Source organism: Alexandromys fortis, unplaced genomic scaffold (assembly GCF_014885135.2).
Source record: "Alexandromys fortis isolate MF-2015 unplaced genomic scaffold, M_Fortis_MF-2015_v1.1 scaffold_31, whole genome shotgun sequence".
In the NCBI taxonomy this organism is placed as follows: domain Eukaryota; kingdom Metazoa; phylum Chordata; class Mammalia; order Rodentia; family Cricetidae; genus Alexandromys; species Alexandromys fortis.
Genome location: NW_026067974.1, coordinates 9236721 through 9260886, shown reverse-complemented (window position 1 = coordinate 9260886; position 24166 = coordinate 9236721). Strand labels below are relative to the sequence as shown.

The 24166-nt window shown below is 44.4% G+C and overlaps 1 long non-coding RNA gene and 1 pseudogene across 1 annotated transcript; both read left to right on the top strand.

Annotated features, from left to right (window-relative positions):
* Nucleotides 1–985: 985 nt before the first annotated feature.
* On the top strand, nucleotides 986–1081 carry LOC126510581 (uncharacterized; annotated as a pseudogene).
* An 8440-nt stretch (nucleotides 1082–9521) lies between these two features.
* Nucleotides 9522–22496, top strand: LOC126510520 (uncharacterized). Its single transcript, XR_007594426.1, has 4 exons — nucleotides 9522–9777; nucleotides 17221–17290; nucleotides 17445–17519; nucleotides 22367–22496. It is a non-coding gene; the product is annotated as an uncharacterized lncRNA (long non-coding RNA).
* Nucleotides 22497–24166: the final 1670 nt, after the last annotated feature.

Sequence of the window (24166 nt, the reverse complement as noted above, 5' to 3'; positions counted from 1 at the left end):
AAACTTCTTCAAGGGTAATAATTTCCCCAAATTTCTAGCCTTAGCCCTGAACCTATGCCATGATACACTAACAGTGACATGAAACTAGGTACTATATGTTTATATGTTAACTAAATAATATAAATAGTATTTATATTAATAAACATTTAAATGAGAGATATCTATTACTTCATTATTTCTTTTACTTTCCTTTTTTTTTTTTTTTCTTCCCTTTTGAGACAGGGTTTCTCTGTGTAACCTTGCTTGTCCTGGAACTTACTCTGTAGAGCAGGCTGGCCTCAAACTCTGTCTCTGCGTCCTGAGTGCTGGGATTAAAGGCATGTGCTACCACTGCCTGGCTCTTTTACTTACTATTATTATAGGTGTTTTGTTTTGTTTTTGAGACATGGAACTCTACACCAGGCTAACTTCAAATCACAGAGATCCCTCCCGCTTCTGCTTCCTGAATGCAGAAATTAAAGGTGTGTTCCATCCTGCCTGGCCATAAAAATCTCATACGCCTTTTCAGACTCCTATCTACCTATTTATTCATTATAAAATAAAACATGATTTTTTTTTAAATTTGGTACACCCGATGAGTGAGAAAACCTATCAGGATGCATGGCTATTGGTTACTACAGAATATTGTTACAGTCTTTCTCAGACTCTGCTCTTCTGTCAAGTTTTGTTTTGGCCACATTGGAGTAGGTAACACACCCAAAGTCATTTCTGCCTGACCTCTGGTCAGTTTCTCTGATATTGCAAACTAATTTAAACATATCAGCTTGGATGAAATAAGATTAGTCAATATGATTTAGTTCATTAAAGGTGATCATCGTTGTATTTGATTAGGTGTTTTGGAGAATTTGTATTATCCTTCTTCCTCACGAAGTCCAAGGTTAATTGCCAGAGGTCCACTGAGGAAGTAACACTAAAGGATATTTCTTAGTCCTCCAGCACTAATAGTTTGCATTTCTCAGAATGCAAGATAAAGAGATTTTGCCCCGTGCTCCCTTCAGCAGCACATACACTAAAGCTGGAAGGGTACACAGAGATTAGCATGGTAGGATGACACCAAATTCATGAAGCATTCCAAGTTTTTATCGCCAAGATGAACTTTCTACAGAAATATTTCTTATATTTGTTTTTGCTTCTTCAATTCTTGTTTTATAATTGTGCACAAATGCTGTCAACTTTGCCAGTTCTATTGTTTAAATGTGTACTGTTGGGCTGGGCAGTTGTTACTCATGCCTTTGATCCTAGCTCAGGGGATGCAAAGGCAGGAGAATCTCTGAGTTCAAGGTCAGCCTGGTCTACAAAGAAAGTTCTAGGGGCTGGAGAGATGGCTCAGAGGTTAAGAGCACTGACTCTTCTTCCAGAGGTCCTGAATTCAATTCCCAGCAACCACATGGTGACTCACAACCATCTATAATGAGATCTGGTGTCTTCTTCTGGTGTGCAGGTGTACAGACAGGAGGAACACCATATACATAATAAATAAATAAATCTTAAAAAATAAAGAAGTTGAATTTCATTAAAAAAAAGAAGAAGAAAGTTCTAGGGCAGGGGCTGGAGAGATGGCTTAGAGGTTAAGAGCATTGCCTGCTCTTCCAAAGGTCCTGAGTTCAATTCCCAGCAACCACATGGTGGCTCACAACCATCTGTAATGGGGTCTGGTGCCCTCTTCTGGCCTGCAGGCATACACACAGACAGAATATATTGTATACATAATAAATAAATAAATATTAAAAAAAGGAAGTTCTAGGGCAGCCAGAGCTACACAGAGAAACCCTGTCTCATACCCCCACTTCCCACAATGAATGAATGAATGAATGAATGAATGAGTGAGTGAATAAAACAAAATAAATAAATAGGTACTGTTAAGTTTTGGTTTTAAAAAACTGGTAAACCAAGTCTTTGTTATTTGCTTTTAAAGAAGAAAGAAAAAAGGACATAGAGGCAAACAGCTGGCTCGGGGGTTAAGAGCCATTGCTGCTCTTCAGTTGTCCCACGTTCAGTGCACAGAACCCAGGTGGCGACTTATAGCCCCCGTATCTCTAATTCCGGGGGATCTGGCCCCCTCTTCTGGCCTCTGATGGCACTACATGCATGTGGTGCATATAGAAACATTCAGACAAGCACTCATCTATGTTAACTGAGATTTCTGTTCCACCTGGTCATGCAGCCATTCAGCCCCAAAGAAACACACAGAAGTCTACATTAATTTTAAACTGTTGGTCTAGTAGCTCAGGCTTCTTATTAATTAATTCTTACATCTTAACTTAGCCCATTATTCTTGTCTATGTTAGCCACATGGCTTGGTACCTTTTTCAGGGAGGGATTCTCATCTTGCGTCCTCTGTGTCTGGGTGATGACTGCAGACTGGATCTTTTCTCTTCCCAGAATTCTCCTCTTCTCATTGCCCCGCCTCTACATCGTCCTGCTTGGTCACCCTGCCTATCCTTCCTGTCTGGCTACTGGCCAATCAGCGTTTTATTAAAAATAATACAAGTGACAGAATAAAAGACCATTGCCCCACAGCACTTCCCCCCTTTTATTTTTTTAAAACAAGAACTCTGAATCTAATATCCTTTGTTTAGCTTTTTGTCCAGACCATTATCCATAATATCTTGTAACCAACACACTAAACAAAGATGAATATCCATAATCCATTCTTCAGGAATGTGAGCATAGTTTTCTAGGCTACTTCCTGCTGATTGGGAGCACTGATAATCTTATGGGGACCTAAAGAAAATTTAGAATTATGATCAAGTCCTGACTGGAGTATCCTGTGAGGCTTGATCATCTCAGTCAGAAGTCTTGAAACTGTTCTGGATGTAGAACTCATACATCTGGGCCATCCGCTACTATCAGAGATTTCTCAGGGGGGGGTCTTCCTTGATCAAACCTGATTTTTCTTAACCTGGAATGAGTCCATAGTCTCTCATTTCCTGTGGAAACAAAAGTAAAACCTCTTCTCCAAAGTAACATATTTCCTTCCCAATAAAGCCATGTGAGTTGTGTCTTTATTCCTGTGCCTCCATGCAGGTCCAGGGAGAGATAGTTTATGTTGAGGTCTGGTCAAGAGAAATAATTTAGGGTCTCGGCTAGCATCGAACCTCGACAGTCCCTGCCACTATCAAGAAGGATGCTGTAGGCTATTTGTAAACACCATTTAAGTGTTTGGTGACAGGGACTCTTAAAAGAGTTGCAAGGTTTCACAGCTAAAGCTGAGTCAGGAAGCCTCTCTTAAATGAGATGTGCTTGCCTCTACCAAAGAGAGCAAACCCGAGAAATTGCTGCTACCAAGAAGCCATGCTTAACGCTGTTATTTATTTTTTGTTTAGAATTACTTCCCAAGCTCTCTCAGGTTTTCTGAGGATGCAATTGTTCACATGTTGGGCACCATTTGTTGACAGAGTTTCCTGTCCCACCAGGTCCCACATCTGTTTAGTCCCAAATAAACACACTGAGACCTACATTAATTATAAACGGATTGGCCTATTAGCTCTAGTTTCTTTTTCTTTTTTTTTGGTTTTTCGAGACAGGGTTTCTCTGTGGCTTTGGAGCCTGTCCTGGCACTAGCTCTGTAGACCAGGCTGGTCTCGAACTCACAGAGATCCGCCTGCCTCTGCCTCCCGAGTGCTGGGATTAAAGGCATGCGCCACCATCACCCAGCTAGCTCTAGTTTCTTATTGGCTAACTCTTACATATTAATTTAATCCATCTCTATTAATCTATGTATCACCACATGGCATTGGCTTACTAGGAAAAGTTCTGGCATCTGTCTCTGGCAGGGCTACATGGCTTCTCTCTGACTCTGCCTCCTTTCTCCCAGCATTCAGCTTAGTTTTCCCTGCCTAGTTCTATTCTGCCCTATCAATAGGCCAAGGCATTTTCTTTCTTTCTTTTTTTTCTTTTCTTTTTTTTTTTTTTTTTTGGTTTTTCGAGACAGGGTTTCTCTGTGGCTTTTGGAGCCTGTCCTGGCACTAGCTCTGTAGACCAGGCTGGTCTCGAACTCACAGAGATCCGCCTGCCTCTGCCTCCTGAGCCAAGGCATTTTCTTTATTCACCAATGGTATTCACAGCATACAGAGGGGAATCCCTCATCACATAAAATAAAAATAAAATAAATCTCTTCAATAATAGTGAAAAGGGCCAGGCGGTGGTGGCGAACGCCTTCAATCCCAGCACTCGGGAGGCAGAGGCAGGCGGATCTCTGTGAGTTCGAAGCCAGCCTGGTCTACAAGAGCTAGTTCCAGGACTGCCGGGTCTACACAGAAAAACCCTGTCTCAAAAAACAAAACAACAAACAATAGTGAAAAGGAAATACTATGAGGCAGAAGTTTCTTCCCCATATCTACCAATACACAAGGTGTTCCTGGAGTCCATTTTTTAACTTTCAAATGGAACTTTGCAACACCATTAGTCATCAGAGAAATGCAAATCAAAACAACTCTGAGATTCCATCTTACACCTGTAAGAATGGCCAAAATCAAAAACACTGATGACAACTTATGCTGGAGAGGTTATGGGGAAAAGGGAACACTTCTGCATTGCTGATGAGAATGCAAGCTGGTACAGCCCCTTTGGATGTCAGTGTGGCAATTTCTCAGAAAATTAGGAAACAACCTTCCTCAAGACCCAATAATACCACTTTTGGGTATATATCCAAAGGATGCTCAATCATGCCACAAGGACATGTGCTCAACTATGTTCATAGCAGCATTGTTTGTCATAGCCAGAACCTGGAAGCAACCTAAATGCCCCTTGACCGAAGAATGGATAAGGAAAATGTGATACATTTACACAGTGGAGTACTACACAGCAGAAAAAAATAACAACAACAACAACAAAAATAACAACAGCTTGAATTTTGCAGGAAAATGGATGGAACTAGAAAATATTATTTTGAGTGAGGTAACCCAGACACAGAAAGACAATTATCACATGTACTCACTCATAGGTGGTTTTTAAACATAAAGCAAAGAAAGCCAGCCTACAAACCACAATCCCAAAGAATTTAGACAACAATGAGGTCACTAAGAGAGACTTACATAAATATAATCTACATGGGAAGTAGAAAGTAGAAAAAGACAAGATCTCCTGAGTAAATTGGGAGCATGGGAACCTTGGGGGAGGGTTGAAGGGGGAGGGGAGAGTCAGGGAAGGGAGCAGGGAAAAATGTAGAGCTCAATAAATATGAATAAAAAATGTATTAAAAAACAAAACTAAGCAAAAAAAACCAAAACAAATGGAACTTATCTTAATTATTGCCACGAAGAGACACCATTGAAAGGGTCCAAGAATAAGAATATAAAAATGTAGATTCCAGAAATAGGAATGTAAAAATAAGGAAATATAAAGTTTTAAGCCTAGGAGAATGAGAACAGACTGTCTTTCTCAGAGGGCTTCCTCAGTAGCTTAAGGATTAACTATTAACAGTGGGTTACTTCACTTTACAACCCATAGCTCTATTCACAAGGCCAAAGCATCTCTCTGCAAACTGAGAGCTAGCCTATGGACATGAGCTGAGTCAACTTTTAGGAAATAGATATACGGCCTCTGGGTTACGCATTATCCCTGCTATGCGAAACTGGCAGCCTCAAAGGAAAGGCACAGGGCTTCAGTAAACACCACCTGGAATACCAAGGAAGGCAATAGGTTAAACACCAACATTAGTTTAACTGGAAAATGAAGATTGTAAAGTAAGGCAGTCTATGTCTGAGTTTTACCTTGAGATTATGTGAGAAACTTTTTGCTATCTTCTGAGTTCCGAGCCTAAGAACCAATTATTCTGATTTATTAACCTTCTGATATTACTAGCAGTCCTTTTTCTGACTAATTGCTAAAAACATCCGTTTCCTTGCAATCAGTGACTTTCGCTGTATTCTCCTCTGAAACATATTTCATGATAGCTGCCTAGTTACCCATTGACGTTAGAACCCACTCCCTCTTTCCCATTACCCTATGGCTACCCCATTTACTCCCCTAATAAATGAGACTTGGTCAGAATCTTGACTTGTCTCCATCCCTTGTATCTCTTGTCCCTTTCAACTCTCACTCCTCCCCTTAGGGTTTCCCTTGACTGACCTGCTGGTTGGGACAAGATTGTAAAAATTCCTTTCTTCAGACCTAATGCTTGGTGGCTGTACTATAAAAAGGTGGATTCAGAAACCGGCCTTTTGCCACGGCCTAACAAACACTACCTCTGGCTGTGGTCTCAGCTAGCTGATAAGCTTCTGTGCCCCGCGGTGTTTTTCTTTTTCTTTTTTTTTTTCTTTTTAAGTTTTCTTCTGGTTTTCCTGAAATCTGGTTTCTTAAATAAAGTTTGCTTCTGGTTTATTAGACTTTGGTGGTCTGTCCCCATCTTTGTGTGACCCCCCCCCCTGGACCCAATAGCCATGACCATGTCAACTCTTACAAAGAAAAACATTTGTTAGGGTGGTTTACAGTTCAGGGGTTCAGTCCACTATTGTTATGATGGGACAAGGCAGCATGCGGGCAGACATGGTGCTGGAGAGGAAGCTGAGAGTTCTCCATCTTTCACAGGTAACAGGAAGTGGTTTGAGACACTAGGCATAGCTAGAGCATATCTGGGACCTCAATCCCCACCCCAGAGTGAAGCACTTCCTCCAGCAAGGCCATACCCACTCCAACAAGGTCACACCTCCTAATGGTATCACTTTTATGTTTATGAGGGCCAATTATCTTTAAACTACCACAGGCCTAAAGGGAATAGAACTCCTTGTTATATGTATTTTTGCCTTCCCAGTGGCAGATAACATCAGGATTGAATCTTATAAGGGCTGGAGGTAAGGCTAGTGGTTAAGAACATCTGAGTTTGATTTACAGCACCCATAGCAAGAGGCTTTCAACTGTCTGTATTCCATCCCAAGGGGGATACAACACCTCTGTTCTCTGTAGGTACCCACGCACACATATGCATACCAACGTGTGCACATAGACAGACGTATACATATTTTTTTTTTCTGAGACAGGATTTCTCTCTGTAACAGTCCTGGTTGTCCTGGAATTCACTTCATACATCAGGCTGGCCTCGAACTCACTGAGATCCGACTACTTCTGTCTCTCCAGTACTGGGATCAAAGGTATGTACCACCATGCCTGGCTCCGGCTTTGTTGTTTTTTTTTTCCTTTTTTTTTTTTTTTTCTCAAGACAGGGTTTCTCTGTGGCTTTGGAGCCTGTCCTGGCACTAGCTCTGTAGACCAGGCTGGTCTTGAACTCACAGAGATCCGCCTGCCTCTGCCTCCCGAGTGCTGGGATTAAAGGCGAGCGCCACCATCACCCGGCATTCCGGCTTTGGTTTTTAAAGATTGGCAGTTCTGAGATTTCTCTGAGTGACCTACATCTAGAAGAGCACAAGGGATTTGAACAGGAACATTTTTTCTGGAGAACTGGAAGAATCTGATTCTAAACGTGATAATGCGTGGATTATTACAAGCAATAGGCTTGGCAAGTGCTCACATTGTGCTTCTCTGACGCAAGAGACTTATCCAAGGTCAGGTGCCCCAGAGGAAACAAGAGTGGTGATTCCTAGCACTTAACTCTCAACCAATTCTAGCTAAGGACATTAGTGCTGCTTCGTCACCCAGGGTAACTCTCTGGGACTCTCACAAGGGCTTAGGAATTCAATAGTGCTTGCTGCAGCTTCTTGGCCATGCCTGATTCTCAGCTATACAAAGGTGGTAATCCGATTTTTAAATTACAGAATTATTAATTCAATAAAATCAAACAAGTTCCACTCTGGTTAGTTAGGGCTCCAGCCTGCTGATTCAGTCCTGGAAAGGGTCTGTATGGGAGCCTAGTGGAATACTAAGGAGTATGGCTGCCCCATATGCTGGACACAGAAGAGGGGCACCCTGCCCTACAGTGCAGTGCCCCTGAACGAGAAATCTCCAGACCAAGACAAGAGCTGGCTCCTCGGGGAGCTCTAACACGCAGTTCTCATCTCTCCTGACGCCAGACCACAGAAACACAGGACGTTTCCATGGCCCAGAGTGATCCTTTCTGCCTGCGCTGCAGAACTCTCTTCTCAAGGCTGCCTTTCTGTCCCATCTATTCTTCTGCTTTCCGCTGCTGCTGGAGACCTCGAGCTTTGCCTTTGTGCTTGCCCTAGATTCCTCGTTCTAAAGGCATGTTTAGGGAGAGATATTATTCATTCCCGCTCCGCCGGGAAAGAAGCCCATGCATCCTGCTGCTGCTGGAGAGAGTGAGGTCTAGAATTAATCCCTCTCCTTGCTCCACTTTCTCCCAGCTGGCTAAACCAAGCGATCATCCTAAAAGGGAATTTCAGGCTATCTGTGACTCCCTACCTCCACTGCACCGCACACACGCTGTGTTGAGGGAGAGAGGCCAAAGCCCTTTGGATCAGAGTAATCTGTTTCTAACCCACTTCCATTCTCAGGGATTACTTTTAGGGGGAGGGGAGGGGAAGGGAGAGGGAAAGAGAACTAAATCTCTGTGCCTTAGTGTGAGGAGGAAACTCCAGATGCGCCCTTGAGGACTGGAGGCGTGGAGAGTCCACCTGGGAGCTCCCTCCCTTTCCCAGGGTCCACAGGCTGGAAAGTCAGAGCCTGAAGTAAGGTTTGGCATTAACAGGCACTGAATGAAAGAGTGGAAATTTCATGGCCTGTGGGCAGATGAAGGTAAACGCTGTCCCCGCTTGTATCTCCAAGTTTCCCGTCTTTATATGCTCAAGTTATGGGTAGAGTCAACCCATCAACCAGTAAGTGTGGTGCGGTGAGAAAGCGCTCTAGGGACAAAGAAACACGCTCCCCTCCCCCCCTTGCTGGCTTTCTCCTTTACCCTGTGGCTTTACACGAGTCACTTTGCATCTCTGATCACTAGTTTGTCCTCAGTAAAAGGGGGAGGGGAAAAGTCTATTTCCTGAATCCCAAAAGCCCGGTTTCCCAAGTGACATGGATCTCCTTCCTCTTTATAACACACAAAGACCAGATCCCCGGAGCGGTTACCAGCATGACTCTTCTGCGGACCTTGTGTGATATCTCTGGTGCTTACCACACATTTTCTCTAACCTGTACTTCATCCTCCACACCCATAGAGCTCCAACATCCAGATATACTTTCCCGAACACGGCATTCTTTTGAGATGCTCTTGGCGAGCTTCATGTGTGCTAATGCGGGAAACTTCCACTAGAGGGCATCAGGGCTGCACTGGGATTTCAGTTCGCAAGCCCTGTGCAATTCAGGACCTTTCAGTCTCTGCGCTGGGAAGTACAGAGCTCTCTTTTTAGTGCTCATCACCTCATTTGCTCTTTACTGAGCTTAAAAAATAGTCTTAAAAAGCCTCCACTAGTTTGACATCATTTTAAGTTGATTTGATCTCAGCTCAAACACGGCTTAGTATGGCGGAATCCATGAGGGTTCCGGCAACTGATACAGACCTTGTGGTAGGATTTCCAAATTCGATGAGCAAATTGCTTAAACCTGCTGTGGCCCCATACTCTTGGGTGAAATTGGAATTGCAAAACTGACCTCACTGAGTGACCGCATAGGGATCGTGTGACCGGTATAGCGCAAATAACTGGGCTTATTTAAGTGCTAGAGGAGAATTTTGACCTACTGCAGATGGGGAACGGTGGTGTTATAATATATAGGTCTGGAGGAGTGCAGAGCTCCTCTTGCCATTTTATCCTCCAGTCTTACGGTTTTGAGGCCGATGCTGCGGGTGGCTCGGCTCATCCCTCGGTGACTCTCATCACACCGCAACCTAAGAGTGCTGCTCCTCCGTCCTTTATCTTGTTTTTTAGGGAGGTAAGTTACTTCCAGCTCACGCCTCCATGAAAACCCTCTTTTATTCTTTTACTCTGCCTTGTGTTTCCCGAATGCCCCATTCCCACCGGCGCTGCCCTTTCCTCTCGCTCTCAGGGCTTCTCCGTTCACTTCGGGAGACTCCTAGACCAGGGAAGGTTTGCGAAGGGGGGCGAGGAACAGCGTGCTCCGGGCTTGCGTGTCAGTAGACACGTTACAGCTGCAGGGCAACCCAGGGTGAAGCCACAAGGCAGAGGCCGCAGGGCAGGCAACTGACAGGCCCCGCCCCTTGGCTTCTGCCTTCACTGTCTCACCCCAGAGTTTTCCTGGCCCAAGCGGGAGAAGTTGGTACCAAGCCCTGGAGCCCTGACTCATTCTGCGTCCTAGCTGGGTGCTTCTCAGTCACGTCTCTCAGACTATCTCTCCAGGGTTCCTCTGCGCTAGCCACGTGGCTGTGTCATCTCAAACAGGAAATGCCGAAGAAGAGGAAACAGATCACCTACTCACTTCATTCCTATCTGGGGACCCTAACAGCAAACATGAAGTTTATGGCGCTGGTGGTTATAAACTGAACAACCCCATCCTTTATTGCTACTTGAAGGGACTAGATATTTTGCAGATTTCTTTTAAATAATTGAAACAATCGTCCCTAAAGTTATCAAGAAAAAAAAAAAAGAAACTGTTCAGGAGAGGAGGAGGGGAACATGGGACCAGGAAGTGACACAGTGACTCAGGGCCTTATCTAGGGACATAATTCAGGTCTCCCAACCCAACCCTAAATTCCATTCTTCTCCTCCACTGAATTACTCAGGGACCACATTGATATCCTGGGCTTTCTGGACATCATAAAATTGTTCTTTTTTTTGTTTTTGTTTTTTGAAGACAGGGTTTCTCTGTAGGTTTGGGGCCTGTCCTGATTGCTCTTGTAGATCAGGTTGGCCTTGAACTCACAGAGATCCGCCTGCCTCTGCCTCCCAAGTGTTGGGATTAAAGGCTTGTGCCACCACCGCCCGGCTAATATTGTTCTCATGTTGCCAAATTAAGTCCCGTGGATTCGACAGAAAATCAGTTGTGTTATGCTTCCTGATGTAGTTTGTCCTTTGGCTGTTTGTCCCGTGCAATGTGTGAGACAGACGTCTGCCAAGCTGACACCTAGACAGGTGATCCATACACTTGGAGTTATCGAAGATGCAAAAAAGACTGGTGTGCACTCTGCCATCCTGAGGTGACATCTTAAAGATTGGAGATTGCATTCTTGCCCGTCCCTGTACCAGGAATGCTAGAATTTTCTTTTTTTTTTTTTCCTTCATTTTTTTCTTTTCTTTAATTCTTTTGTTTTGTTGTTTTGGACAGGGTTTTCTTTTTTTCTTTTTCTTTTTTTTTTTTTTTTTTTTTTTTTTTTTTTGGACAGGGTTTTCTTTTTTTCTTTTTCTTTTTTTTTTTTTTTTTTTTGGTTTTTCGAGACAGGGTTTCTCTGTGGCTTTGGAGCCTGTCCTGGAACTAGCTCTGTAGACCAGGCTGGTCTCGAACTCACAGAGATCCGCCTGCCTCTGCCTCCCAAGTGCCAGGATTAAAGACATTCACCATATTGAGAATTATTTTCTTACCTTCCCTTTATTTCAAGGTTCCAGTCACCTCTAGAGTGGGGCCGTGCTTCCTAAAGCCATTAAGTGGCTTCCAGGAAAGTCGATTTTAGCACTCTCCTTTGGCAGAGGGCGTGGAGTCATTGCAAACAAGCCAGGACATCTTTCTGCCAGAGCTCCCATGGAAGAAAGAGAGTTCCAGAGTTTTCCAGAAGGGTCACCTAATGGGGAGGAACAGTGAGAGAGCCTCAGAGAGGAAAAAGTCAGGGGCTGGACCCCCAAGCTTCATGGTCCCAAAAGATCAAATTCTGGAGACATGGCCCAGCACCCCTGCCCCTCTCTCGTCCTCCTGACCATCTGATGGAATTTCTTTTGTTCCCTATTCCTTAATGCAATCGTTCATTTTATTGCTCAGACAGGGTGTCTCTGTATCCCAGACTGGTCTTGCACTTGTGAAGGGAATGAATGCCTTAGCATCTCCAGGGCTAGAATTACAGGTGTTCACTTCCGTGTTTGGCTGGTTACTCAATCTTTCCTATGTGTTTACCTATGTCTCCTACCTCTACCCAGACATTGTGTTTTATTTATTTGAGATTTATTTTACGTGCATGAGCGTTTCATCTGCATATATGTCTGCGCACCACCTGTGTGTCTGGTGTCCACAGGAGCCAGAAGAGGGCATCCAGTCTCTTGGAACTGGAGTTACAGATGGTTGTGAGCCACCATGTGAGTGCAGGGAATCAAACTTGGGTCCTCTGGAAGAGCAACCAGTGCTCTTGACTACTGAACCATCTCCTCAGCCCTATTTACTTATATTTAGAGACAGGATGTAGCACTGGTTGGTCTGGAACTCTCTATGTAGGCCAGGCTGTCCTCAAACTCACAGAGATCCGCTTGCCTCTGCCTCCCGAGTGCTGGGATTAAAGGCGGGCGCCACCACTGCCCAGCACAATGCCTTTTTTTAAATTAATTAATTAATTTATTGAAAAGAAAAAATTAATTAATTAATTAATTAATTAAAGATTTCTGTCTCTTCCCCACCGCACAATGTCTTAATATGCCATGGAAAAACAGGATTGCAGAATTCTAGGAACTTTCTCATGACCTGTATTCCACAGACATTGGAGCTTATGAATTTATGGTGTTATCTTGTCCATATGTGGTTTTTTTTTTCTGAAAAAGTCTTTTTTTTTTTTTTTTTTTGGCCAGGTTTTCAAGAGGTTCTATGATCACATCAGCCTACTCTGCAAATAGTTGAGTGCTAGAATACATGCTTAGTACATACAAGGCCCTGTATTCCTTCCTCATCGTAGGGAAGAAAGAAACACTCAAATGAGCAGTCTAAATCATGAAGTTCAGTGTGTGTTTGCTTTGGGTTTTGTTTTGTTTTGTTTCCAGAATAAGGCTGGGAATCAAAGTTAATTTTGGGACTTCGGTCATGACTTTTCCTTTTAGAAATAAGTAAAAGAAGGGTGGGCAGTGGTGGCTCAGGACTTTAATTCTAGCACTGGAGAGGCAGAGGCAGGCAGATCTCAGTGAGTTCAAGGTCAGCCTGGTCCACAAAATGAATTTCACCACAGCTAGCACTGTTATACAGGGAAACCCTGAGTCAAAAAAAATAAATAAATAAAATAAAAAAAAAAGAGAGAGAAAGAAAGTAAAAGAAAATATATCAGGGTGTGTAGTAAAATGAAAGGCCATTGGTAAATTAATATTGACTTAGAAATTCATTTATAATAACATTTATTTTTAAGACAAAGCCTTGCTGTAAGGCCCAGGCTGGCCTAGAATATGCTATATAGCCCAGGCTGACAGTAAAAAGATATATGCACACACACACTGCCAAATGTTGGTAAGGACTAAGACAAAAGTGATCACAAGGTACAAGGAGATACAAGTAGAGCATGGCAGTCCTTTGGAGACATGCAGGCAAGGCCACATTTGAGCTTGAAAAGACGACATTCCATGGGGACAGACATGCTCAAAGGCACAGTAGTTTAAAATGACCTAGGATCAATTGGACGTGGTGGAGCGTGCCTGTAAACACAGCACTTGGAAGGCTGAAACAGGAGACTTGCTACAAATTCACGGTCAACCTTGTCTACAAAGCAAGTACCAGGTTAGACAGGGCTGTGAAGAAGGATCCTGTGTCAAAAATAAAATGAAGACAACAAAACCACCTCTGAGAGGCAGAGTGTTCTGGTGGAATGGAACATTGATTGCTTCAGGACTGCGGTAGCCAGCTGCCAAGGTTTCAGATGCAGGCTGGAGCATGGAGAGTCTCTCCCACCAAATCCAGGAATTCTTACAGCTGTAGCAGCCTGTCACCCACATCTGCCTGGACCCCCTCAGTGCCAGGAAACCTAGGTCTTTGTATGCAGCCCATTCTGTTTCTGAGTATCTGGTCTTGAGAGAGCCCTTTCTGTTCTGATGTGTTATTTCCTTCTTACACATGGTGATCCTCACAGCCCTCTGCAGCATCACAGGGTGAATCTATGCCCTGTTTCTATTAGGCCAAACCAAGTGAAATAGCTATTACTGTAGGTCAGTTGAATACGGGCAATTTCAAATCGTCAGCATTCAACAGGCAGTTTGGTATTTGAGAGCAGGTATTATGGGTCACCTTAGTTTTCCTTCCTGTATCCTCCTCCCTCTCCAGTGCTGCTGGGATCACAGGCATGTGCCACGAGGACCAGCCTTTAAAATATTTTATTTTTTGCGACTCAGTCTCACGTGGACCAGGCTCACCTTGAACCGCTGATACTCTCACCTCCACATCCCCAGTGCTGGGGTTACACATACCTCACTCACCTCACAAGTCATCAGAGCGTCTTCACTGTGATCTCTCACTAAACACATCCTACCGTTTCCCTGTCTTTCTTAACTGACAAGGCCAGAGCTGGTCATCGCAACACACAGTGTGATTGTGATCTTTCTATAGGACATTCTCTGAAACCGAGACTGGATTGAGTTTGTTGGCACCTAAACCTTTTCACCTAAAATTTTGTCAAGGAAGTTCAGCTTCTTCCTGTGCGACTGATTTTTTTTTTTAAAAAAAAAAAAAACAAAACCATAACTGAGCCAGGCGCCTTTAATCCCAGTGCTCAGGAGGCAGAGGCAGGAGGATCTCTGTGAGTTCAAGTCCAGCCTGGTCTACAAGATCTAGTTCCAGGAAAGGTTCCAAAGCCACAGAGAAACCCTGTCTCGCAACCCCCCCCAAAAAAAAACCCCACCAACAACAGAAAACGTAACTGTTAATCTTGACTTTATCCCTGTTAAATTTCATCTTGTTGATTTTGGTACTTTGTTCTAATCTGTCAAGATGATCTGGCTGCATTGTAAACATATATCAAAACATCACGCTGGCCGGGCGGTGGTGGCGCATGCCTTTAATCCCAGCACTCGGGAGGCAGAGGCAGGCGGATCTCTGTGAGTCTCGAGACCAGCCTGGTCTACAGAGCTAGTTCCAGGACAGGCTCCAAAGCCACAGAGAAACCCTGTCTTGAAAAAAAACAAAAAACAACAACAACAACAAAAAAGAAAAACAACAACAACAACAACAAAAAAAATCACGCTGGTTGATGGTGGTGCATGCCTTTAATCCCAGTACTGGAGAGTCAGAGGCAGGCAAATCTCTGTGAGTTCAAGGCCAGCCTGGTCTACAAAGTTCCAGGACAGCCAGGGCTACACAGAGAGACTCTGTTGAGAGAGAGAGAAAGAGAAAGAGAGAGAGAGAGAGAGAGAGAGAGAGAGAGAGAGAGAGAGAGAGAGAGAGAGAGAGAACAAATTATCTCATAGTTTGACACGGGAGCCTTCAGATCAGAGACCTAAAAACTCAAGATGAACTATTTTCCATATTCTATGAAATTTGGACTGCAGTGCGGGAAAGATGATTTAACACAAAGGGTGTGGCCAAAGAGGAATAGATTAGGGAGAAAACCCAGCAGGGCCTGTCTGTTGAGATTCCTGGCCAGTGTGTGCAGTGTTCTCCCTTTCAGACTGGGTGGGGTAATAGGTTACAACCACAACTTAAGTGTCAATTTCTTCACTCAGGCTGAGAGGTGGAGGGAGCTGCAGTAACATTGTCAGGTTATGTGGCTGGCTTTGGGGAAAGGGCTGCTCTTCCTCTTGTCACATTTGTGATCTGCCTCAGGGAAGAAGAATCCTGGTGTCTGTGGCTTGCCTTGGAGACAGTGAGAGGGTCAAAAGACAGTGGGGCAGAAGTCAGGAAGAAACAGCTTCGGAGATCTTTATTTGGGGGTATTGTTCGCTGAGTCATCCACGGCTTTCAAGCTCAATTTCTTGTCTGCATATTCCTGGACCTTTCCTTCTTATTAATACCATGCTAATACCACCAGTCCGGGGCTGACCCATTAAAGCAAGCTGATCCCACTAAAGCAACCATTGAGGACCTTCTTGTTGAAAAGAAGTCAGCTTTCTTTTTCTTTTTTTGACTTTTCAAGACAGGGTTTCTTCCTGTAGCTCTAGCTGTCCCACAACTCACTCCAGTGACCAGGCTGGCCTTGAACTCACAGAGATCCCTCTGTACCTGCCTCTCGAGTGCTGGGATTAAAGGTGTGTGCCACCACAGTCCAGCTGCGAAGTTCCTCTATGCAGACCCTCCAGCAATTCTGAGGGAGGCTCTGTGCTCATCAGCGCTCATTTCCCCGCCAGTCCCTGAAAACTGATGTCTGGATTATTCCAGATGTTTGTATTCCAGCTTTCAGCTTTGATGAGGTTCTCCCCTTTGGCTCTTTCAAAAAAACTTTAAAAAAAAAAAAAAAAACATCAATTTGTTTATTTACTGTGTGTGAACACACGTGCATGCCTCTGCGGGTGGGTGTGCTAGCCACACGTGTGTATGTGCAGTTCTCACGATAAGTATATGGAGGTCAGAGGACAACTCGTGGAAGTTGGTTCTCAACTTTCACCTTGCTGAGGCAGGATCCCTTGTTTCTGCAGCTGCATCCTCCAGGCTAGCTGGCCCTCAAGAGTCTGGATAATTCTGTGCGGGGCCCTTATCCCACAGTGTGAGTGCTGGGATAACGGATGTGAGCACCCTATGTTTGCATTCTGTGGGTTCCTGTGTGGAAAAGAATTTACTACTGAGCTATCTCCTTAGCAGTAAAGAGCTTTTTTTTTTTTTTTTTTTTGGTTTTTGAGACTGGGTTTCTCTGAGTAGCCTTAGACCAGGCTGGCCTCAAATTCAGAGTAGAGATTATTCCTAACCCTAAAAGGCATTCTGTTCTTGGGCTAGTTTTACTTAGGTCCCTACCAAATTCTAATTTAACTGCCCTAGTTCCTAGTGGTCTTTGCGCTATATTTCAGACTTTGTCTCAAGCTGGCCCACACAGCCTGTTCTGTTTCTGCTGAGTGACAGGACCTAGCATCCTAAAGTGCACAGGTTCTGGGCTGCTTCAGCCTGTGCCTGAGAACGTGTCAGGAGGAGTTGTTGGCAGAGGAGTGTAGTTTAAGCGAGCTCTTACCCTCTGCAGCAAGGGGGCCTCTGTCTTCTGCTCTCTGGAGGATCTTCCTGACAAGAAGCAGTTGGCCTGTTAGTCAGACTCCTGCAGTTTAGCGCACTGAAATTTGGGAGGTGCTTGCGGTCAGTTCAGGCAAGGCTATTCAGACATCCATTAAGACCCCACAACGGGCTAGACGTTGCTGTGGTGTTGGGGACAACATAATCGAGTCACATTTTTTTGAAATGAAACGGATTGCCTGGGTTGCTAGCTGCAGGAGTGTGCTAAGTGTCTAAAGAGCTAGAGACTGGAGGGTATTGTTGGAGGAAAGGCAGTCAGAGGAGAAAGGGAGAAGGGAAAATAGGGTAAGATGTTTATCCCTGGGGTTTTTTGATTCTTAGGAACAGTTGAGATTAAAGACCTCAGGAGCACGGGCAGAGGGAGGCACCTTCTGAAGTCTTCCACACAAAGGTGAGTCAAACACCTTGCCTGTTTATCTGGAATAGTGGGAAGAAGGGAAGGCAGGAGGGCAAAGAGCAGTCAGGCAGTGTTCCAAGGCCTCTGAGTGTGTTTCTGCATGTGGGAGTGGCTGTGTGAAATGCTAATTCCTGTGATTTCTTGGCAGCTTTTCTGGAAACTGTGATGACAGCTACTGGTGGGAAAAAATCACCAGCAACCACAGTCATTTCCCTGCCGCCAGGTAACTGGCGGGCACCTGAACCATTTCTTATGACAGGCTCCCGTCGACTCATTTCTTCTCTCTTGCTCATTTGATATAGATAGGGCATGATTTTTCTTTTTCCTTATGAGACAGGGTCTCATTATGCAGCCCAGGATGGCCTGGAACTTGTTATCTGTAGACCAGGTTAAACTCCCATTCCCAGAAATATTGCTCTCCTGCCTCTGCCTCCTGAGAGCTGGGGTTATAGGTGTGCACCATCATGCTCCGCTGAGAAGTTCATTTTGTTTTCTTTTGTGTTGTGCTGTTTTTCGGGACAGGGTCTGTCTGTGCAACAGCTTTGGCTATCCTGGAACTCACTTCACAGACAGATCAGGCTGACCTCGAACTCACAGAGAGTCACCTGCCTCTGTCTCCCAGGTTCCCAAGGGCTAAAGGAGAAGCTCATTTTCAAAGAGCAGAGAATTGATAAGCCACAGTCTCGATATAAACCAAAGAGCTTGTTGAAGAATAAAGAGCCCTGGACAGGAGACCAAGTCCACAGAGAAGACAAAGTACTGAGTTAGGTAGTTAATTTATTTATTTAATTACTTATTTACTTACTCTGTATTTTTCTGAGACGAGGTTTCTATGTGTAGCTTTGGTTGTCCTGGAACTCACTCTATAGATCAGGCTGATCTTGAACTCACTGAGAACTGCCTATTTCTGCCTCTCCAGTGCTGGGATTACACATACTTTCTTTCTTTTTTTTTTTTTTAAAAAGATTTATTTATTTATTATGTACACAATGCTGCCTGTGTGTATGTCTGCACTCCAGAAGAGGATACCAGATCTCATTACAGATGGTTGTGAGCCACCATGTGGTTGCTGGGAATTGAACTCAGGACCTCTGGAAGAGCAACTGGTACTGTTAACCTCTGAACCATCTCTCCAGCCCCTAGACAAAGTTTCTTTAAAAAAAAAAAAAGGTTTTCTTAAAATTTTTTAAACTTTTTTTTTTATTCTTCAGCTGAGATAGCGAGAAAGATGGTTTATTATACACGAGTTACCCTTGGCAACAAGTGAGCACAGAACTAGTCCAGAATGCCACAGGTCCAGGGCAAAGGGCTGGTAGAACTGTTTTGGTTGTAACAAAGGCAGTCAAGTCTCTTAGGTGGTCTCTGCGAGCAGATGGTAAGGTTCCAGGCCCACTGAGACTTACCCTGACGGTAGCGCACACTCCCACAACTTGTACCAGCATCCCGGCCTTTATCACCCCTTTCTTTGCTCCTTCGGCCTTTGTGTGTGGACAGGCTAGTTTACTGGGTCCTCTGCCTCACCTTTCTTCTCTTGTGCTTCAGCCTGCACATTTGCTTCTTCCTCCACTTGGCGCCCATGGGACAAGAGTTTCAAGGAAGATGATGCTAAGGCCGGGAGCTGAACTTTTTATTTTATGTGTACGAGGGTTTTGCTTGCATGTATGTCTCTGCACAACATGCATGCAGTGTCTTGGGAGGTCAAAGGAGGGCACTGGATCTCCTGGAACTAGAGTAACAGGTGGTTGTGAGCTGTTTTGTGGGGCCTGGGAACAGAGCATGGGTCCTTGGAAGAGCAGCCAGTACTCTTAACTCTTGAGCCATCTCTCCATCCCCTAAAGTAGATAAAAACAACAACAAAGACCTTTCCTTTTCCTTTTTTGTTCTTGAGATGGGTTGCATGTAGCCTAGTCGGCCTTGCACTCACTAGGTAGTGGAGACTGGCACTGAGCTCTTCATTCTCCTGCCTCCGCCTCCCCAGTGCTGAAATCACAGTGTGACAGGGTTTCTATCGTTAGGTATGCTCCAACTAGCTTCAGACATTCCCAAGACATCATTAGGTCATTTATTTGTGTGGCAGGAATTTGTGTCCTCCAAGATATTATGGAAAGGAAAAGAAAAGAAGCTGAGCATGGTGATATACACCTATAATTCCTGCACTGGGGAGGCAGAGGCAGGCGGATCTCTGTGAGTTCAAGGCCAACCTGGTCTACATGAGCTAGTTCCAGGGCAGGCTCTAAAACTACAGAGAAACCATGTCAAAAAAAAAAAAAAAAAAAAAAAAAAAGAAAAGAAAAAGAACTAGGACAGGCCTCAAAAAATGTTTAAACTCCTAAGGAAGTAGTACCTTCTAGAGCTTTCTTTTATTGTTTTCTTAAGCTATTCTGTTAAAGTAAACTGTCAGTGGCTGACCTGTCACTTTCTTAAGTGGATGCTGGGCATTGCTAGGAAGCCTCTGGAAGAGTTTCCGCCTCTTAACTGGGCCGCAGATGCTGACTACTGACACACACAGAGAAGGGCCAAAACAGAACGCAGCTCTTCCACTACCTCCGGTTTCCAATACACGCATGGACGCATTTAGTTCTGGATTCAAAGCTAGATCACTGCCCAGGCATTGTGGCCCATGCCAGTAAACCCAGCGTTCGGAGCTTGAGGCAGGTGGATACAAATTTTGAGGCCAGTCTGAGCTACGTACAGTCACCCTGCCTCAAAAGAAGAGAGAAAAAGTCAAACGAGAGCATGCGGACGCAGACCAGCTCTATTGACATGTGTGCTAGTGAAGAAATGTGTATTAAAACAAGGAAAGAAAGGAAGGAAAGGCTTGATTGATGTTCACACCCCTGTAATCCCAGTACTCCGCAGGTGGAAGGAGGAGGATCAGGCACTAAAGGCCAGGCTAGGTTACACAGTGAATTAGAATTTGAGGCCAGCCTGGGCTAAATGAAATCTTATCTCAAAGAAAAAACAAACAAATAACAGAGGGTTGTTGTTGGTGGTGCTGGAGAGACGGAGAGACGGCTCAGCAGTTAAGAGCACTTGCTGCGTTTGTAGATGACCTGGATTTGGTTTCCAGCACCCACATGATGGCCCATAACCAGCCGTAACTTCAGTTCCAGGGGATCCAATGTCCTCCAAAGACAGACATACATGCAGGCAAAACACCCAAATACATAAAATAAATTAATACACAACAGCAACAAAATTGGTCAGTCACGGTGGCATATGCCTTTAATATCAGCACTTTGGGTGCAGAGGCAGACCATGGGTTCTAGGCCAGCCTGGTCTACATAGTGAATTCTAGACAGGGCTTCAAAGTAAGACCCCTGTCTCAAAAAAGGAGAGAAGAAGGAAAGAAAGGAGAAAAGGATCCACATCTGGAAACAGATGAAAATACATAATAAAAGACTTGTGAATGTTACAATACATGGAATGCACGGTAATGATACGCCTTGTGGTCAACATGTCACCTTTTAGGAATGCTGAGTTCACTGTGCTGAACCAACCTCAGTGCACAAAATGCTCACACAGCGTTTGTTCAGCTCGGAAAATAAGTTTGCGTTGCTTTGTCTCAGGTCTTTGTCTCAGATCTTTGACTTTCACTGAATGAGTCTCATATCCCAGAAAAATAATCACCAGTTCGGTACTTCAAAAGTAAACAAGATCCTGTGTTTTCAGGCTTTCTGGGTATCCATAGCTTCTATAGACATGAGTTTAAAATGAATGCAGTGAAGAATCTAGAGAAAGAAGGGGAAATAAGAAACAGAAAATGTGACCATGGAAACAGGGTGGAGAGAATTGTTCAAACACAAGTAGCACATAAGGGTCCTAAAAAAAAATACTGTAGTATATCCAAGGAAAGTCAGTAAGAAGGGCAGACAGGAACTGGGGAGAAGGCTCATCAGCTAAGGGCACTGACTACTCTTACAAGAGGCACAGAGTTAGTTACCAGCATCCACATGGTGGTTCACAACTTCTGTAACTCCATTTCCAGAGGGTTCAACATCATCTTCTGGATTCCAGCAGCTCCTGCATGAATGTGGTGTTGGAATACTCTTCTTCTTCTTCTTTTTTTTTTTTTTCTTCCCGAGACAGGGTTTCTCTGTGGCTTTGGAGCCTGTCCTGAAATTAGCTCTTGTACACCAGGCTGGCCTCGAACTCACAGAGATCTGCCAGCCTCTGCCTCCTAAGTGCTGGGATTAAAGGCGTGCGCCACCATCGCCCAGTCTGGGATAATCTTTTTGTACACTATATGTGAAGATGTGTCTCTGTTCTACCTCACCTGCCTAAGGCACCGTCTTATTGGTTTAATAAGGAGCTGAATGGCCAATAGCTAGGCAGGAGATGATAGAAGGGACTTCTAGAGAGAGATAGGAACTTAGGAACAAATCTGAAGTTGGGAATTCACCAGACAGACTCAAAGGAAGTCAGCAGCACTTTACTGAGGAGAGGTAATGAGCCCCATGGCACGATGTGGATTAATATAAAAGGGTTAACTTACTTTTTTTGAGCCAGGGTTTCTCTGTAGCTTTGGTTCCTGTCCTGGAACTAGCTCTTGTAGACCAGGCTGGCCTTGAACTCACAGAGATCCACCTCCCTCTGCCTCTCAAGTGCTGGGATTAAAGGCGTGCGCCACCACCGCCCCGGCTTGTTTGTTTTTTGAAACACTGTATATCTCGGGTTAACTTACGTTTTAAGAGCTAATTGGGGGGCTGGAGAGATGGCTCAGTGGTTAAGAGCATTGCCTGCTCTTCCAAAGGTCCTGAGTTCAATTCCCAGCAACCACATGGTGGCTCACAACCATCTGTAATGAAGTCTGGTGCCCTCTTCTGGCCTGCAGGCATACACACAGACAGACTATTGTATACGTAATAAATAAATAAATATTTAAAAAAAAAAAAAAAAAAAGAGCTAATTGGGAACTAAGTCCTAAACTAAATCCAAGCTTTCATAATTAGTAAGAAGTCTCCATGTCATTACTCAGGAGCTGGCAGTCCAAGGAAGTACCTGTTATAACATGGCGCACATACAGTATACACATAAATTTATTTGTTTGTTTTGGTTTTTTCAAACCAGGTTTCTCTGTGGTTTTGGAGCCTGTCCTAGAACTAGCTCTTGTAGACCAAGCTGCCCTCAAGCCACAGAGATCCACCTCTGCCTCCCGAGTGCTGGGATTAAAGGAGTACGCCACCATCGCCCGGCTACAATCCTGTTTTCCTTATAAGGTATTCATCCTGAATTATTTTGGTACAATCTCTCAGTTCATCCTTTTTTTTTTTTTTTTTGGTTTTTCGAGACAGGGTTTCTCTGTAGCTTTGGAGCCTGTCCTGGAACTAGCTCTGTAGACCAGGCTGGTCTCGAACTCACAGAGATCCGCCTGCCTCTGCCTCCTGAGTGCTGGGATTAAAGGCATGTGCCATCACCTCCCAGCTTTAAACTCTATTTTTAAGTTAAGGTATTTTGTTATACCATCAGAAAATGCCCTAAAACGCTTCAGATTGTGAGCACAAAGTCATCCTTTGAAAAGCTTCCTTCCAGGTGGCTGTGAAGATGGCTCAGCTGATAAACTGTCTGCTGTATGAGTATGAGAACCTGAGTTTGAATCTTTAGAACCTACATAAAGACCAGAAATGCTAACACATCTGTAACCCTCTTTCTGGGGCAGCAAAGGCAAGAGACTTCTTGAAGCTCAATGGCCCTAGAAGGATTGGCAAACTCTAGGTTTAGTTAAAAGTCCTGTCCCCAAAAATAAGATGGAGAGTGATCAAGGAGGATACCCAGTGTCTTCTGGCAGACATGCATGTACACACGCATGTGGACAACCACATATATGTGCATATGCTACCTATCCACATGCTTTATTGCTAGCTAAGCGCGAGACACACGCCATAGCCCCAGCACTCAGGAACCGGAGCGCTGGGATGAGTAAAGTTAAGGGTTATCCTCGGCTACACAGTGAGCTGGAGGCCAGCCAGGACTGCATCAGACTCTCAAGGCCAAAAAGCAACAAACCAAGAAGGCAGCAAGAGCAACAGACACCCTTCCCGCCAATTAATTTTCTCCTTGAGTTTACTACCCAGGGAACCCGGCTGTGATAATGCCCAAGATGATTAATGGTCAAGGGATTTGAATTAAATGCAAACTGTGAACTGCCACTTCACATCCATTAGAAAGGCAGAGAAGACTAACAGGAAATGTTAGTGAAGATGTAGAGAAACCGAGACTCGCAGGCAGTGTGGTAAAATGGTAACACTACTTTGGAGATTATCTAGAAGTTTCTTTTCTTCTTCTTTTTTCCTTTTTCTGTTGTTGCTGTTGTTTTCTTGTTTTTTGTTTTTGTTTTTGTTTTTTTTTCCCCCAAGACTGGGTTCTACCCTGTGGCCCTGGCTGTACTGGAAAATTTTCTTTGTAGATAACCAGGCTGTCTTCGAACTCACAGAGATCCGCCTGCCTCTGCCTCTGGGGTTCTAGGATTAAAGGTGTGCACAACCATAACTTGGCTGGCAGTTTCTTATAAAGTTATAAAGATAGTTAACCCATGATCCAGCTCTGAGTTAGCCAGGTGTGATAGCACATGCTTGAGATCCCACCACTCAGGAGGTAGAAGCAGTAGGGTCAGAAAATCAAGGTTATTATTCTCAGTTACGTAGTAAGTTCGAGGCCAGACAGAGACTCCTGAGACAAATAGACAAGCACATTGTTTGTTTGTTTGTTTTTGGAGACAGGATTTCTCTATAGCTTTGGAGCCTGTCCTGGAACTAGCTCTTGTAGACCAGGCTGGCCTCAAACTCACAGAGATCTGCCTGCCTCTGCCTCCCGAGTGCTGGGATTAAAGGCGTGCGCCACCATCGCCCGCCCGGCCTAGACAAGATCTGG